At 34.2% G+C, this 18,441-nt stretch overlaps 1 protein-coding gene across 35 annotated transcripts in view; it reads right to left on the bottom strand.

Moving 5' to 3' along the window:
• Positions 1-18,441, bottom strand: part of PTPRD (protein tyrosine phosphatase receptor type D) — a 2,191,141-nt gene that overhangs the window by 1,320,323 nt on the left and 852,377 nt on the right. For all 35 annotated transcript variants that reach the window (XM_077911920.1, XM_077911956.1, XM_077911938.1 and 32 more), the window contains one exon: positions 8,505-8,543. The gene's annotated coding sequence lies outside the window, so the exon portion shown is untranslated. The remainder of the gene's footprint in view (positions 1-8,504; positions 8,544-18,441) is intronic.

Genomic DNA, 18,441 nt, shown 5'->3' on the forward strand with positions numbered 1-18,441 from the left:
CGGTACACATGTCCAAGTTATAATGGATATCTCAAAAGCAAAGATAGAGGTTGAAGTCAGATTCTCACTCTCAAGTAGGTAGCCATTGGCAGGACAATGTAAAATCCTCCTTATTTATTCCTATTAGCCTAGCCCCATTCTCCTAAAGCCTGCCCACCTTGCCACTTACTATTATTGCTCAGTATCTTCAGCAAAAAAATGTGATATTCTTTACGGATTTTTAAAAATCATTGTAAGTATCTATATGACTATTGTAAAATTTTACTTAATAAAAAGCATATTTTAAAAAGATCAAATACAAGGTCAAAGCAGTTTTGGTGGTTGTGGAAAAAGTAAACTATATATACGTTAAAAACACAAATGCATACGCATGATATCATACATGGCTGAAAATAAGTGGTCATTTGGAGATTCTGCTTTCAGTTAGTTATTCACAGAACTACATTATATGGTAGAAAAACTATTTAAATGAATAAGTAAAGTATACATATTTGAGGACTAATTTAGAAATAGCAAGATATAGAGAAAATGATACATTCTATGTCAATGAAACAATTGAACAGGGAAAAGGTATTTACTTGACAATGGATCAATACCTACATGACAAACAAAAGCATACAGGATCAGTAACAAAACTCCATGCTTACATTTTTTTTCAGGGAAATTAAACATATTGTACAATATTGCCTTTCTTTAATCTCATTTTTATTATCTTTTTATGTTTCCCTGTTCTTCCTCCATTTCTGAAATTGTGAAAAACATCTCTTACCATCTATCTCCCACTTACAATAAAACCAATTCAGCAACACTAGAAAATAATAGTGACACATGCAAAGACCTTTTCATGTGCCTCAATATGTCTATGGGAAACTTTTCAAAGTATGTTTTTCTAATACAACAGTTTGTATCGCAGAAGTGGTTTTCAGGCTGGGGCAAACTGAAAATGATTGTTTTAGCATCTCTCTCAAAAACCAAGGGAGAGAGATGAGAACTTGACAGGGCATCAGCTGCAAATCATAGAGCATCCCTGGTATCACATGATATTTATCGGACCATAAGTCCAGTGTTCTGAGTACTCAAAATAGAGGAAATAACAATGCAAACACAGAGAATAATAAACATATCTATATTAAGCCTATTATGATAATATTTTCATTTCGGTGAACACCTGGAGAAGTACTACTTGAGTTAGGACAACAGGCAAAAAATCAAGCAGGGGACATTGTGCTTAATTAACCACAAAATATTCTTTCCATGTATTAGTACTAAGACAGAGAAGATAACACCAGTAGATCTATTGGAATCCTTATTTAAATTGTTTTCATAAAAGTCTTTATTAATATTCTATGTCAGATGAGAGTGCTTGAAAAGTAGATAAGCTAACTTTCCAGTAAAAGGACAGTTAACCATATAGTCTGATTATCGACACTACAAGCATTCAACTGAGTAAAGGTTGTTTTTTGCAAGTATGTGAGTCCTATGCCACCCTGAGGAGCAAACTATTCATATGAAATAAATTTGTTCAGTGCTAAGGAAAAATGTTTAAAAACTAATAGTCTCACCAAAATGAATTGTGCTGCCCTACAAAGATTTCCTGAACTCCATTCTGAGGTGAAATTAGGTGAGAGGAGCAAGTAGACACAGTTAATACAAATTGTTGAAAGGATGTAACACCAAAGTCAGGCTGAATTTCAAATGTAATAATAGCTCTGATTCTTAAAAGTTGAATAAAATTTTTAGAGGTAAATTTAAATGTCCCACAACTATTTTAAAGGCTATTAATGATTGGCATGAAATACTTCAAGAGGCATAATTTGCTGTGCCCCCTTCCATTGTGGTATATTTAAATTCTTTCAATTCTAGGTAATTGTATACAATTATTTTTGCTCTCCAGTCCTGTGTGTAAAAAAAAATAAGTTATGTTTAATTAATTAATTAATAAGTTATGTTTAATTAATTAGCTGTTGTAGAAATGATGCTGGAGGGCATGTTGGTGGCATTTAAATGAGTACATCTCTTAAGTAAAAATGAGAAAGCATATGGAGACTTCTACTATAAAAGTCAAAAGAAGAAGAAGAAGACATAAGGGGGGGCTGTTGCTTTAGAACCTTTCAAAAAAAGAAAGAGCTAAACATAGATTACTCTGAGCACCACACCTCAATAAAATCATCTAAGACATAGAGAATCTTTTTAATTTAAGAAAAAGGAAAACATTGTCATATGGGTTTTCTATCCCTAATGCCAGATATGATTAAAGAGCTAAAAGTATTATTATTACAAGAAAGTTGGTCATACTTCAACTGAGGTGTACTATTTAAAGATTAGATATATGTCTTATATTTTTCCCTATTTCATGTTGTTTGGTTCATCTAAAGATATTTGTTAAGGAAATAATAGCTGATTTTATTAAATATTTTGGTATATATTTTCTCGAGACTACAATTTGGGGGCCAGTGTTACCTGCTTTGCCAAGGAAAAAAATACTTAGTGAAAAGAGAGAACTATTTTAAAGTAAAAAATAATTGTTGAAATAATACCTTTACAAACAGACTCTGGATTTTAGAATTACCCAAACACTACCATGACCATTTTTCCAGAACAATTTGATTAGATTGGATAGACATAGTGTTGCTATAACAAAACCAAAGAAAACAACAGTAACAACAACAAACCCAAACCCAAAAACACCTTAGTGGTTTAAGACAAAAAATACGTCTTAGACTTCTCAATTGACTATGGAACTGAAGGACTTGCCACAGCAGCTGTCTTTCATCAGTAAGTCAAGCATTCAGGATGATCTACTCTAATGGCTCCATTATTTCAAGGTGATACATCTTGTGCAGAGGCAGAAAGCCTACAAAAGCACACTTCCACTTTTCCTTAGCTAGAAGTAACCCCATAGCCCCACAAAACTGGAAGGTGGAAATATAATTTCCTTCACACTCAAGAGTGAAAGGAAACCTAGATACTGATATGCACTACCAACATTTCTCATACTAACCACATGGTTCCCAATAACCTGCTATCCCAGTAACATAAAGGGATACAATGCAAAGCCTAAAACAAAAGCTCAGAATTTTAAACAATACCAGTTTTCAAAAAGAAAAAAAAAGTAAAAGAATAATTATACAGAACACATAAAATGATGATCCCTGAAGTCTGTGTCATGTCATATTGTTTTTATATCACCCAACCTCTATCAGACTGCTTGATAAGTTACTCGATAAATTGTAAGGCAATGCATGGAGAAATGAATTGGCATGAGTATGAATCCTTCCTTTGGTCTCTTAACATATGACTTATGTTCACATTATGCCAATTCACATCAGAATAGCATGCTAACACTAAACAATTTTAGTAATTATATCGCTTTGAAATTTATGGAATATTTTGATATACTAATTCAAAACAATGAGGTAGACATATGTGTGTGGTTCCTTTCCGTTTTCACATGCAACCTAAGAAACTCACAAAACATAAAATATTTTAACATCAAACATTTAATTTTCAAGGGGTGGGGTATTTTACAGCATCAAACACTTTGGCATATGTCCAAGAAATATTTTTAAACCATCTATATTGAAGACAGTATTCAATTCCTGGAAGATGCAGTACTCCAGTTGAATAATTTATACTAATTCAAAGAAATTCCATGAGTAATGCTAAGCACATGAGTGTAATTTGCAGGTTGTCTGTAATACAGTTAAAAAAAAATGAGGATGGCCAAATTTACATAAAATTTGCATTAAAACTTGAGAACATGAATGAGAGAATAAAGTATCCATTAATCACCATTGTCTAAATGCAGAAAGATTATGTGGCTTTCCATAGATTTTACTTTTGTAATTAATGACACATAATGGTTTATGTATGCATATTTCTATCATATACATACATATTTATGACAGATTTCTATCATATATATGATAGATACAGCTAGATATAAATGACATAAAATATGTATGACATAAGAGATATATATCATATAAAAGATACCCACACAATTTGGGCACGATCTGTGAAAATTTTTCCCCCTTGGATTGATTGATTGATTGATTGATTGATTTTTAAAATTTTATTTATTTATTCATGAGAGACACAGAGAGAGAGGCAGAGACATAGGCAGAGGGAGAAGCAGGCTCCCCACAGGGAGCCCAAGGTGAGACTCAATCCCAGAACTCTGGGATCACGCTCTGAGCCCAAGTCAGACGCTCAACCACTGAGCCACCCAGGTGTCCTCCCAGGCTTGGATTTAAACTAAGCAAGCTTTCTATCTTCTCAAATAACTATACAAGTACAATGATTAAATCTCTCTTTAACCACTTATGTATCAACTTTCTAAAGATCAGGGTTATTGCTCCAATACATGGATAATTAGGTTTTATTAAAACCTTACTGGGATACATTTTCTTTGGGAATGCCTAATAGCAGAGTCGCCAGAGTCCTAGGAATAAATTGAAATCTCAGTATCTTTAATTTACTAAGTGATTACACATTAAATAATTAACCTCTCTAACCCTTAGTATCCTTAGCTCTAAAATGGTGGCTAAAACACATGACTCAGATTATGATTGGAAGGTTTCAATGAGACTATGTCAAAAAAGCACCTAGCCTAGTATCTGATATACAATGAGTGCTTAAAAATATGAATTCCCTTCAACCGTACGTAATTGTGCATATGTTATTCTGACCTCTTAAAAGGTCCAAACTCCAGGTGCAGAAAGTAAAATTTATGAATTGGAACAGATTGCTGCAATTGCACACACAGATACAAAATTCAGTGAATTGTAAGAATTAAACACATTATCTTATATAAGTGAAAAAATGCTGCAATATGATTTTCTGTAAATATTTTCAACATCAACATAGCAATGTTAGCTCTTCTGTACTGAACTGAATTTTTATTGCTGGCATTTAGTTCCAGGGTAACTATTATTTTTTTTAGTTTGAGAGTTATCATAACTGAATAGGGTATATTTTAATTTATTTACATTGTAATAGTTTACATATTATCATTTATATTTCTGTACTATTCTGATTTGACTTTCTCATTTATTTTATATTCTTTGAATTATATTCTAAAAAGAATTTTCTAGAGTGTATCCTATAATGCAGAATTTGTTTCAGGTAATACTATTAATCTTCCTCTATATTCTTATTGTTCTTTTCTTTAAAATAATAATTGGATAGAAGCAAACAAATATAGAAATTAAATTTTAGGTTTGGTCTTTATAAATGTAGGTGAGATCTTAAATAAATTAGTCAATTGAAATATTTCTTGGAAAACTATGAAACACAGATAAATGTGTTAGGTAAACCATAGTAAACAACACAAAATGGCATTGTTACCTCATTTATAGGCTTGCAAAACTGCTGAGTAAAAAATACATTAAAAAATAACTTAGAGCTTATGACACTATAAGGTAAAGTGTTGAACTCTGTGATCGTGAAAACAGAGTTTGGAAAGGGAAGATCAAACTACAATATTTTTTTAAATGAAGGCTCCCAGGAGAAAATGGGAGTTGAACTACACATTGAGGGATGAATGAATGAATAGAAAGCAGGTGTGTGGGCAGATAGGGAGGATCACTGTCTTGACAGGAGCCGGTGACAATGGGGGATGAGAGAGGAAAGAATTGAGCAATGCAACCCGCTCTGAGTTTCCTGGTTTGCACTCAAGGAAGACTGCTTTTGAATATGTGTGGAGGGACTCCCTTATATCTTACACAACAGATAGGGAGGGGGGAATGTTAATAGGAAACATGGTGGAATATACACAACTGAGAGTGTTGTTTTAGAATGAATCATCTGTCTGTCTTATGAGACATGGATTAGAAATGAGATGAACTACAAGACAGAAGAAAACCCAGAAGACAGGGCAGCCCAGGTGGCTCATGAGGTTTGGTGTAGCGCCGTCTTCAGCCCAGGGCTTGATCCTGGAGACCCAGGATCTAGTCCCATGTCAGGCTCCCTGCATGGAGCCTGCTTCTTCCTCTGCCTGTGTCTCTGCCTCTCTGCTCTCTTTCTCTCTCTCTATCTCTCTCCCTCTCTCTCTCTCTCTCTGTCTCTCATGAATAAATAAATAAATAAATAAATAAATAAATAAATAATAATGCATTGTGATGATCAGAATTGGAATACTGCACTGCCAGTATAAATAAGGGAGGAAGGTGGAATTAAGATAAAAGATAATTACAGGAGGAAGTTCCAATTACACTAATATAAATAAGAAAAGGTTTATGGGTGGAAAAAATCCAGAAACTCTGGGATTTTTAATGCTGGACATGGAGACATCAAATTTCTGCTGTCTGTGAGAGCCTGCAAGTCTCTGCACCTTCCCAACAAATGCTTAAGCAAAGTTTCCCATTAGTACCAAGTACTGGAGGGTTAGGAGGCTAACCCTCATTCTCATCCTGAGAATAACTAGTGGCTGAGCATGTGATCAGGACTTGTAAAAATTGCTAAGGAAAAATACAAACTTCAAATTTCTGCTGCTCCTATTTATGACTAAATATGGAACCCTGAGTTTCTTTGTTGGGAGCAGTTTCAACATAATCCTATCTGCAGGTAATGCAATATCCCACTCACGTCTAGAAACATATGTACAATAAAGAGAAACTGGTCTTTGTAGGCTGGGTAAAATGCTGGCAGACTATTATAACATTAACATATCTACTAACTGGCTGGACTCAAATATAAGGAACACCAAAGCAGATCCTGATGGGAGGGATGTGCACCCGCACAATACAATGGAGTGCTGGTCCTGAGGAAGAATTGAGAAGGCTATCCTCTTTGGGAATGCATATCCAGTGGTTTCAGCAGTAGGACTGGATAGAAGTGTAAGTTTCCCCTTTTCTGTGCTGTGATTTTGTTAGCTTAACCTCAATTCTTCTATAGTCGTTTTTTTTTTTTAAGATTTATTTATTTATTTATTTATTTATTTATTTATTTATGAGAGAGAGAATGAGAGAGAGAGAGAGAGAGGCAGAGATACAGGAGGAGAAGCAGACTCCATGCCGGGAGCCTGACCTGGGATTCGATCCCGGGACTCCAGGATCGCACCCTGGGCCAAAAGCAGGCGCTAAACCACTGAGCCACCCAGGGATCCCCTATAGTCGTTTTTAAATATGACAGTTTACTATCAACTTTGCTACTGTCTGGCAGAAGGTGTAGACTGGGATAGCTTGAAGCTGCACAGAAAAGTCATGAGAAGATGGCCAGAAGGTACTCACTGAGAAACCAGGAAAAGCATTTGGGAGCAAGAGCCAATACACAATAAAAAGGCATGCTGAACTCTCACCACCCTCCCATTCCAACCAAGCAATAACCAGTTATTAGTATATAATGGTGTGTAAGAAGGCTGTAATCCACACTCTGCCAAGATGGAATTTCCTATTACTCTCAGCTGGGTATACAGAAAAGGCAATCCTAAGAACTTTAAAAAATGTAATGGGGGTGCTCCCAGGCTAATAAACAAGAATAAAAATCCAAGATAGAATATTTTTTAGAAAATTAGGGACGCCTGGGTGGTTCAGTGGTTGAGCTGAGCTTCTGCCTTCAGCTCAGGGCGTGATCCCCACATCTGGCTCCCTGCGGGGAGACTGCTTCTCCCTCTGCCTCTGTCTCTGCCTCTTTCTGTGTCTCTCATGAATAAATAAAGGAACCTTAAAAAAAAAAGACTCACCTAGAAAATTAAATAAGAGAATATGAGATAAAATGGTTTATAATCTTACAGAGATTCAGAACATAGTAGGATCTCACCATACGAATTTGAATGTTATCAAACTTTCAATAATATTTGGAGGAATAAAAGGACTGGGTAGATTCTAAGATGAATAAAAAGCTGTTGTTTGTAAAAATATAATTTAATAGAAAAAATTCTACCTTAACATCATCTTTTTAATTAAACAATATATCTTTCCCATGTCTATAATGTATGTATCAGGCAAATGCCATAAGAAATTTTAGAGTTTCCATGGCAAAAGGAACAGTGTCTTCAGTGTGTTTCTAGTTTTATATTATGTAAGCTATAATACCAACATTTTAGCAATGAAAAAAATTTTAAATACAGTCATCATACTTAGCCCCCATGGTTTTTATGCAAAATGCAACTGTCACATTTGATATTAAAAGAAAATTTTTCCAATTAATACTTTCTACATTTTACCCAAAATAATCGTCTTTTCTAGGGCAGAATCTTTCCATGGTAAGTTTTGATCCTTGAGGAACAAATGCTCCTGCTTTTTGGAATAATTTCCTGACCCATGAAATTGAATCTGAAAGTAGTATCTGGCCTTTCAGATCATTTTACATGTGCTAAGATGCAACTGATCTTCTTCTATTGGCCTTCTGAGATTCAACCTCAGGTGATGGAAATGAGGATGGAATTAGGAAAATGGATTAAGCTTGAGAGAGGAGAAAAAAAAAAAAAAGAAACACCCTCCAAAGATTTGTGGCAAGGAAACAAAAATATTGATAATACTACATAACAAAAAATGTCTTACCAGATACTTGAAGTCACCAGATGATCCAGGAATCCAAGCCTAATAAAAATAAGAAAAAAGAAAGTGGGAGGGGGATGCTTTAGTTTTCTATTTAAAAAAATGACATGCAATAAAATTTTATAATTCTGTAAAATCATCTAAAATATTATAAACTGATGAGAATACTTTAGGAAATCATTTGCATAGGTGAAAAAATGTTTTTCATTTAAATTAATGTGTTTATTTGATTTCCTATTATGCCATTAAAACAAAGAAAAGGAATGTAGTCTTGATTCTAAAACTCTATTTCCAATTATTCAGGTGACCATAATATTCAGTTTTATTCTTTAAGTTCTCAATGGAAGAGGGAATATCATTATTAAATGTACTTGAAATTCTCTATTTATTACTTGCATTTAATTTTCCTGTGGGTGAGGCAAAACCAAAGCTTCATTTTTAAAAGCTTTTCCAATTTTTCTGCCTCTGCTAGCTATCAGATAGCAATTAGTTTGGGCTTTGATTCATTTTAGAAAAGTAAATCCATGGAAGATATTATAATGATAAAAAATAAAAGAGTTTTAATTTCCAAATTATATTGAAATGCAGCTTCTATTTTTTGAAGGTTTTTGAAGTTTAAATGAAAGACAATGTCTGAACAGCAGAAATCCCCAAGAGAAGACCTAGCACCTGCCACGGGATGCAAAGGTTTTATAAATGTTGTCTTGTGGAAAGGCAATGGCAAACATTGTGAGGCCTTTTGTAAATATGACTGCCTTTCTCTGTGTTTGAGCAGAAATATTGAACTTCTAACCACTATTATTATAAAATAAAGGGTTTTTTTTTAAACATTTGAAGATTGCCTTTTATTTTTGCCTTGGGAATCAAGTTGGAAATAACATATTGTACAAGTGTTGAAACACATATCTTTCTTTGAAAGGGAGTAGAAAATACAATAAATGTGAAAAAGAATTGACACTATATCTAGGGTTTTGTGTGCATATGAGTATGTGTTTTCCTGTATTCTCAGAGCGCTTAAATTAGATTCTCTGGTCAGAATTATATTTATAATGCTGGATCACTAACTGGTAACAAATCATCCGGAATAAATCTACTAAAAATTACTTCTCAAGGACGTTGAATCAGTTGAGGAGACCAGAACTTCACTGGAGAAGAGCAAATAATGGGTTTTGTTGTATTATGAGAGTGTTCTTTGAATTCCCATCCTGCCTTCACGAGTGTAGAATGGATACTGTCTCCTGGAAGCCTCTGTTCTAAGATCTTAGTTCTAAGCCTAGGAGCCAGTTTTTATTCCTTTCCATATTTTAAATTATGTATTTGTTGTCAGTTGAAAACCACAAGAAACTTGCAAAAGTATAAAGCTTAATAAATTATCACAAAATAAACATTCATGTAATCAGCACACAGATCAAGAACTAGAGCATGACTGACACTAGAAACCTGAAGCTTTTTGTCACAATGTGTATACGTATAGACACATATATACACACATACACACAGCATACACACATAAATATATACACATACTTATATACACACAGTCTACACAAATATATGAGCATAGTGTGCACAGTATACACGCACACGAACAGTTTGAACCCACTTGATTATTTCTTGTAGGTTATGCTGAAGCACAGGTTCAAATGAGAATACAAACCACCTGAGGCAACACAGATGTATATGTGGGGATTTGTGGAAGTGCAGCATGGATATCACATACTGATCATAAATAGCAGAATATATGGATTCTGCATTGCCAGAGAGGGGCAACCCTTTGAACAGATCCTGTAATGTCATTGAATGCATTGTGTATTGTAATCTCAATAAACTATTTATGATATGTATCTGCCTATGTATCCAGAGGTTTTGGTCATCCTATAGTTTTATTTTTCCTTAGTTTTAAACTTTATACAATTGGAATCAAACACTATATTTTCTTCTATGTCTAGTTTCTTTTCTTTAGCACCACATTTGTGAAATTCACCTGTCTTGTGGCTTGCGGCTATAATTTATTTGCATTAATCTGTAATGTTCCATTGGACAAATATTATGCAATCTGTGTATTCAATTCTTTTTTAGAAGATACAAAGTTTCTACTTTTTTGTTATTATGAGCAATTCTATGAGCATCTTTTAAAAATACGTACATGTACTTCTTTTTCTAAAGATTTTATTCATTTATTCATGAGAGACACAGAGAGAGAGGCAGAGACACAGGCAGAGGGAGAAGCAGGCTCCCCATCAGAAGCCTGATGTAAGACTCAATCCCCAGACCCAGGATCATGCTCTGAGCTGAAGGCAGATGCTCAACCACTGAACCACTCAGGCATCCCAACATATTCATGTACTTATGTAGGATATTTCCTAGGAGTAAATTACTATGTCAGAAAATGTGCATATGTTCTACTTTAGAAGATCTTGCCAAATAATTATGAGATGAGTTGCTATTGTTTCACAAATTCACCCAAAAATATTTATTCTGCTTGATTTTAGTCATTAGTTTACTGTGTAGTAGAATATAATTTTACATTTCTTGATTACTAATGAGTTTTAATGCATTTCTATGCATTAGTCATGTATATATGTGTTGGTTCATATATAGAGAAGATATTTTCAATTTTCTTTCCATTTTCTTTGGGTCTTCTCCATATTGATTTGTAGAAGTGTTTTACGTCTTCTAGTTATGAGCCCTTTCCTGGTTATATGTGGTGAAAATACATTTCCTACTCATGGCTTACCCTTCTATTATTCACTTATTGTGACTTTTGTTGAACATTAATTCTTAATTTTACTGCAGTCAAATTTAACAATCTCACTATTTTAATTTATTTTTGTGTCCTGCTAATTACACAAAATGATCATATATAATCTTCTCTATTTTCTCCTGAAAGTTTTCTTATGTTACTATTCTTTTGCATCTTGTGTATAATCAAAAAACCTATCTGAAATAAATGTTTGTTCAATGTGAGTTGGGAAATAGCTTAGTTATTTTACAAATTGATTCAACTAGGATGCCTGGGTGGCTCAACGGTTAAGCGTCTACCTTCAGTTCAGGACATGATCCTGGAGTCCCAGGATCGAGATCCACATCAAGCTCCCTGCATGGGGCCTGCTTCTCCCTCCACCTATGTCTTTGCCTCTCTCTGTGTGTGTCTGTCATGAATAAATAAATAAAATCTTTTAGAAAAACCAAATTGATTCAATAAAATTTATTGAAAATAACTTTTCTTACTGCTCTCCAATGCTAGTTTTGTCATGAGTTAAGTGCCCACAGATGCTTGACTTTGTTCTAGATGTCAATGCATTGCACTAAACTATTTGTCTATATCATACTATCTCACACAATGTAACCTTATAATATACTGTGGTATCTGGTAGAACAGGTCTCTCTTCCATTCCTTATGAGTTTGTTAACCTTTTTAAAAGATAATTCGCATAAGATTCACAATTTTAAATTGCAGAATTTAGTGGTTTGTGGGATATTCACAGTATTATGCAAGCATCACCACTAATTCCATAACATTTCCAATACCTTAAAAGGAAACCCTTTCAACAACCAATCTAGTTCTCCCCTACCCGCTTCCCCAGGCAGTCTCTAATCTATCTCTATAGATCTGATGATTTTGGATATTTCACACAAATGGAATCATATATCATATGGACATTTTTGTCTAGTTTATTTCACTTAGCATAATGTTTTCAAAACCCAGCTATATTATAGCACATAGCAACATCCCCTACCTTTTTATTGCTTAATAATATTCCATTGAATGGCTATGATATTTTATTATTGATTCATTAACAGAGAGATAGTTTAGCTGTTTTCACTTACTGGCTACTATGAATAATGCTCTTATAAACATTTATGTACAAGTTATTTTGTAAAAATATGTTTTCAGTTCTCTTGGGTATATATTTAGGGGTGGAATTTCTGGGTCATATGCTAATTCTATGATTAACTGTTTGAGAAGCTGCCAAATTATTTTCCACAGTAAGTACATCATTTTACATTCCCACCAGCAAAGCATAAGGGTTACAATTTCTCCACATACTTTTCAACACTTATTATCTCCCATTAAAAAACAAATTATGGCCATTATAGACAGTGAGGGTGATGCTATCTTACTGTGGTTCTGATTTGCATTTCCCTAATGACTAATGATGTTGAATACTTTTTGAATACTTTTTTTTTTTTTTTTAATGTGGCTACTGGCTATTTGTAGAACTTTGGAGAAATAACTATTCAAATCTTCTGTCCACTTTTTAATTGGGCTGTTTGTCTATTTTCTGTTGCACTCTCACTGTTCTTTTTACATTCTGGACATTAATTCTTTATCAGCTATATGATTTGAGAACATTTTCTCCCATTCCAAGGATTGCCCTTTTCATTCTGTTGTTTTAATTAATTTATCTCAATAAATTAAAAAAAAATTAATTTATCTCAGTAATGTAGCCCTTTCTATGTAGAAGTTTTATACCTTTCAATAGATTGATTTTTTTAAGTTTTTATTTAAATTCCAGTTAGTTAACATACAGTGTAATATTAGTTTAAGGTGTACAATATGGTGATTCAACACTTCCATCCATCACTTGGTGCTCATCACAAACATGTGCACTCCTTAATCCCCATCTCCAGTTTTCCCTGTTATCCCACTCCTCTTCCCCTCCGGGGACCATCAGTTTCTTCTCTATATTAAGAGTCTGTTTCTTGATTTGCCTCTCTCCCCTCTCCTCGTTGCTTGTTTTGTTTCTTTAAATTCCACATATGAGTGAAATCATACAGTATTTGTCTTTCTCTGACTGATTAATTTGCTTAGCATAGTACTCTATAGCTCCACCCACATTATTGTGTTTTTTAAATTTTTTTCTTTCATTTATTATTTATGATAGTCACAGAGAGAGAGAGCGAGAGAGAGGCAGAGACATAGGCAGAGGGAGAAGCAGGCTCCATGCACCGGGAGCCCGACGTGGGACTCGATACCAGGTCTCCAGGATCGTGCCCTGGGCCAAAGGCAGGCGCCAAACCGCTGTGCCACCCAGGGATCCCAAGATTTCATTCTTTTTATGGCTTTATCCATACATCAATTGACGTGTGGATCTTCTTCACCCATACATTAATCAATAGACACTTGGGCTGTTTCCATAGTTTGGCTATTGTAGAAAATGCTGCTATAAACATCAGGGTGCATGTGTCCTTTTAATTTAGTGTTTTTGTATTCTCTGGGTAAATACCTAGTAGTGCAATTGCTGGATCATACGGTAGTTCTATTTTTAACTTTTAAAGGAACCTCCATACTGTTTCCAGGAGTGACTCCACGAGTTTGCCATCTCACCAACCAAGCACTTTTATTTTTTTACTTTTACTAATTTTTAGTGGTTAATATTTCTTAACATGAAAGTAATTGAAAAATATTTAATTAAAGAGTAAAACACTGGGATGCATGGCTGGCTCAGCGGTTGAGTGTCTGCCTTTGGCCCAGGGCGTGACCTGGAGTCCTGGGATCAAGTCCCACATCAGGCTCCCTGCGAGGAGCCTGCTTCTCCCTCTGCCTGTGTCTCTGCCTCTCTCTTTGTGTCTTTTATGAATAAATAAATTTAAAAATCTTTTTAAAAAGGTTTTAATATTTTAAATATGTCAAAATTAGAATTTATTACAATTTCACTTTACTGGTTTTACCTATTTGATATTTTAATTTTATTAGATGTAGTACTTTTATTTGCTATTTATCATTTGTATATAGAAATGCAATTGATTGTTAATGGGCCTTATGTTGAGTAACCTTGGCAGAATCATACATTACAATTGACAATTTAGCTGTATATTATTTTCAACTTACTAGCTCCACTCTTACATCATATACAAATAATGTGAGTTTTGTATGTTCCATTTAAATCCTTGAACTCTAAAAAATGTGTTTATATGTATGCATGCATGTTTACATGTATGCACACAGGCATGTGTACATGCATGTCTGTATATATTTTTATTTTTGTACTTACTAGGACTACCAGGACAATAGTGAATAGAAGTAGTGATACTGGGAGATGCCTGAATGACTCAGTGGTTGAGTATCTGCCTTTGGCTCAGGGTGTAATCACCGGTGAGGGCATGATCCCTGGTGAGGGATCAAGTCCCGCATCAGACTCCTCACAGGGATCCTGCTTCTCCCTCTGCCTATACCTTTCTCTCTCTCTCTCTTTCTGTGCCTCTCACGAATAAATTAAATACTAAAAAAAAAAAAAAAAAAAAAAGTGGTGATACTGGGCATCTGTCTTTTGATTTCAAGGAGAAACTTTTTAACCCTTAAGCCCAGTATTTGCCATAGGTGTTAGGTAGATATACTTTATCATATTGAGAAAGATTCCTTCTATATCTGTCTACTAAGAGTTTTAGGTATACAGACTTTTGATTATTCATTACATTAATAAGTGTAGGATTATTTAGATTGCCATGTTCTTTCTCTTGTCAGTTTTAAATTGTACTTTACTAAAAATGTACTGCTTTAAAATTTTCAATTAAAAAAACAGTTTTGAACAGCTTCTCAATCAATGTCTTTTTAATATCTTCAGGATTTATAGAGATTTGACTTTTTATCCAACTCTACCCCTCACACTTTTTTTAACTTGGTCAATCATGTTAATATCACCAACTTTTATCAGTTTATTCAAAGAACCAATTTTGGTTTGTTGATCCTCTCCATTGTATGTTTGGTACAATGTACATAGTAATATTTTTCATTATATTACCTCCTGATTTTCATTATTTCTCCTCTTCACTATATTTGGGTTAAATGTATTATTTTCTCCCAACTTCTGGAGATGATGCTTATGACTGATTTTCTGCCTTATTCTTTCCTTATATGTGTATTTAAAATACACTTTCACATCTAACATTGGCTTTAGTTTTGTTACATAGCATTTTAGCTTTTATCTTTTTGTAAATGTCTTCAAGTTGATTTTTTTATACTCAAGAGGTATTTCAAAAATATATTTTTTTATTTTCCTAATTATTTGGAGAATTTCTGGTTCAAATTAATTTGTGCACAAAGCACTTAAGCTATATGATATAAATCCTGTTCAGTATTGAGGCTCGGTTTATAATTCAGCATCTGGTGAACTTTTACAAATGTTCTATGTGCTAAAAGCCACATATACGCTACAATTGTGTGCATGGTTCTATAGAGATAAATTAAATTAAATGTGTTAATCATACTGGAAGAAGCATACTATAATCTCCCACTATAATTTGGAGTTTGACTTTTTTACTTTCCTATTTGTCTTTGTTAGGCTACCTTAAGAAATGCATGCAAATTTAGAAATTGTATAACCTTCTGTCCAATAGAAACTTATAATGTGATTCCATTTTATCTCTAGTACTACTGTTGTTTCTAAATTGATTTTTTTTTTGAAATTAGTAAAAATTTAACAGCATTTACATTGAAGTCTCTCAAAATAAATGGAAATGGATATTAAAGTTAAAACATAGGGTCAACTCAGTAATGAAAGTTGCCAGGTCTTCCAGGGAGAGTCAAAGAAAGTTTTAACTTGGGTGAATACATATTCCAAATCAGAAACATAGTGTATATAACAACATGGATGGCAGTAATTTCTACGTAGCAGAGCTCTGAGGTATGTGATGGAAAGAGATATTTGAAGACGCAATTTAAGAGCAAAACCAAAGGGCTAGATAACAGCAAGACTTTGGTAGTTAACTAAAACTTTGAAGACACGACAGAAAAGATTTTGTAGTAGGGTGATAGTGCCCTTAACTAAAATGAAGCAATCTGAAGATGTAGTAAAGATATGTGGAAAGTAAAACTTTAATGTATGAGTTTTGGAATCCTGTAGTTTCTCTAGGTGGTAATTTTAGTAATTGACTAGGTATAAATTGGAAGTTCAAAAGAAAGTTATAGGGGGCAGCCCGGGTGGCTCAGCAATTTAGCGCCGCCTTCAGCCCAGGGCGTGATCCTGGGGCCTCGGATCGAGTCCCGCGTCAGGCTCCTCGCATGGAGCCTGCTTCTCCCTCTGCCTGTTTCTCTGTTTCTCTGTCTCTCTGTCTCTCTCTCTCTCTCTCTGTGTGTCTCTCATGAATAAATAAATACAATCTTAAAAAAAGAAAGAAAGTTATAGGGACTCCTGGGTGGCTCAGCGGTTAAGCATCTGCCTTTGGCTCAGGGCATGATTCTGGAGTCCCCAGCTCCCTGCATGGAGCCTGCTTCTCCCTCTGCCTACGTCTTTGCCTCTCTATCTCTCTCTCTCACTCTGTGTCTCTCATGAACACATAAATAAAATCTTCAAAAAAAAAAAAAAAGAAAATTGTAAACTGGAGATTCAGATTTGGAATGTATCAGTTTTTTAGTGATAGATGAAGTATAGGGAAAAAAGGAGGACACAAAATTATGACCAATAATGGATACTTGGAGAACATCAACATTTCTGGAAGAGGTAGCAAAAATGCAACAAGAAAAATTGGCTGAGAATCTTAAGAGATATAGGAGCAAGGAGCCAAGAACAAAGGGTCAGGAATACAAAATGTTCTTCAGAGTGGTCCAAGATGATGAAACAGGAATTTGGCCTTCATATTTGCTTTAGTAGAATAATTTAAGCAAAATGTTGAGATTAGAAGCTTAACACTTTAGGTGATGAATGGTAACTTAAAGATATATAGTTAATTGAATATATAATTTTCTTTTTTGAATTTTGATAAAAAAGGAAAGAAAAGGCAGAAACAAGGTTTGTATGTAATGATGGAGTTAGAGAAATGCAGCTTTTATTTATGTACAAGTTTTCTTAAACATTTTAAATCAAAGAATCTCACTCATAATCTTAGTTAGCCTTAAAAAATATATGACAGACATACAAGGAAATTGTCCCTGTTCCTCCTTTTCTTCTCACATATATATGTATCATGACGCTTTTACTTTAGACTATTAAGGGGCACCTGGGTAGCTCAGTCTGTTAAGCATTTGCCTTCAGCTAAGTCAGGTCAGAATCCTGGGATTGAGGTCAGCTTTGGGCTTCCTGCTCACTAAGGGGTCTGCTTCTCCCTCTCCCTTTGCCCCCTCCCCACTTATGCTCTCTCTCTCTCTCTCTCTGTTTCTCTGAAATAAATAAATAATGTTTTAGACTCTTAAGTTTCCATTTGGATATGTCCCTTAAGAATGTAAACTCTTTTCTCTTCTACTAGCTTCTTTTATCAAAGTATGTACTTCGAATAATAGTCACTGGTGCCTGTGGGATTATATTCAACTATATTTGCCAAAATTTCAAGTTTCTTTTTTATGTTACACATACACATTATACTGGTATACAGGGACACAAAATCAATTCTATTGTTACTCTTTCTTTAGTTTCTTCCTGATAATTATGGAGCATAATCATACCTCTGTCAATGTCACCCAATTATTCCAAATGATGTCCATTTTTGTCCTTTTATTTAAATAATTTATCTTTTCCTTTCATTTAAGCTCTTCAGGACACTTCCCACTGATGTATCTCTCTCTATCTTCTGCATAGTCTCATGCTCAGAAAACCTCAGAGGGTGTTTGTTAAATGAATAAATAAATATGAATAAAAAAGTGAATGCATGAATGAATAAAACCACTTTATGTAAGTGGAAAGTCACCTGCCAACTGCATACTTCAGATCCCTCAGAGGAAAGCAGCCATGTTAATAGATCAGAGTTTGTTTTCTGACCTCAATGCTCTTGAGTTTTATTAATTTAGATAATTTGTCTAAACTTCAGTTACCTTATCAATAAACAGGAGATCTTTAGATGCATTTTTTATAGGATTGTTAAAAGAATTAAATAGGCTACTCCTATAAAAATACCTAGCACCTGTGGCTGAGTGAGGGCTCATAAGTTTAGATAAATCTTGATCTGAAATGCAGTATGAAAGAGCCCATTTCTTTGATACCATAAACAATAATCTCTTCCTTGA

This window comes from Canis aureus, chromosome 10 (genome assembly GCF_053574225.1).
Source record: "Canis aureus isolate CA01 chromosome 10, VMU_Caureus_v.1.0, whole genome shotgun sequence".
Lineage (NCBI taxonomy): Eukaryota > Metazoa > Chordata > Mammalia > Carnivora > Canidae > Canis > Canis aureus.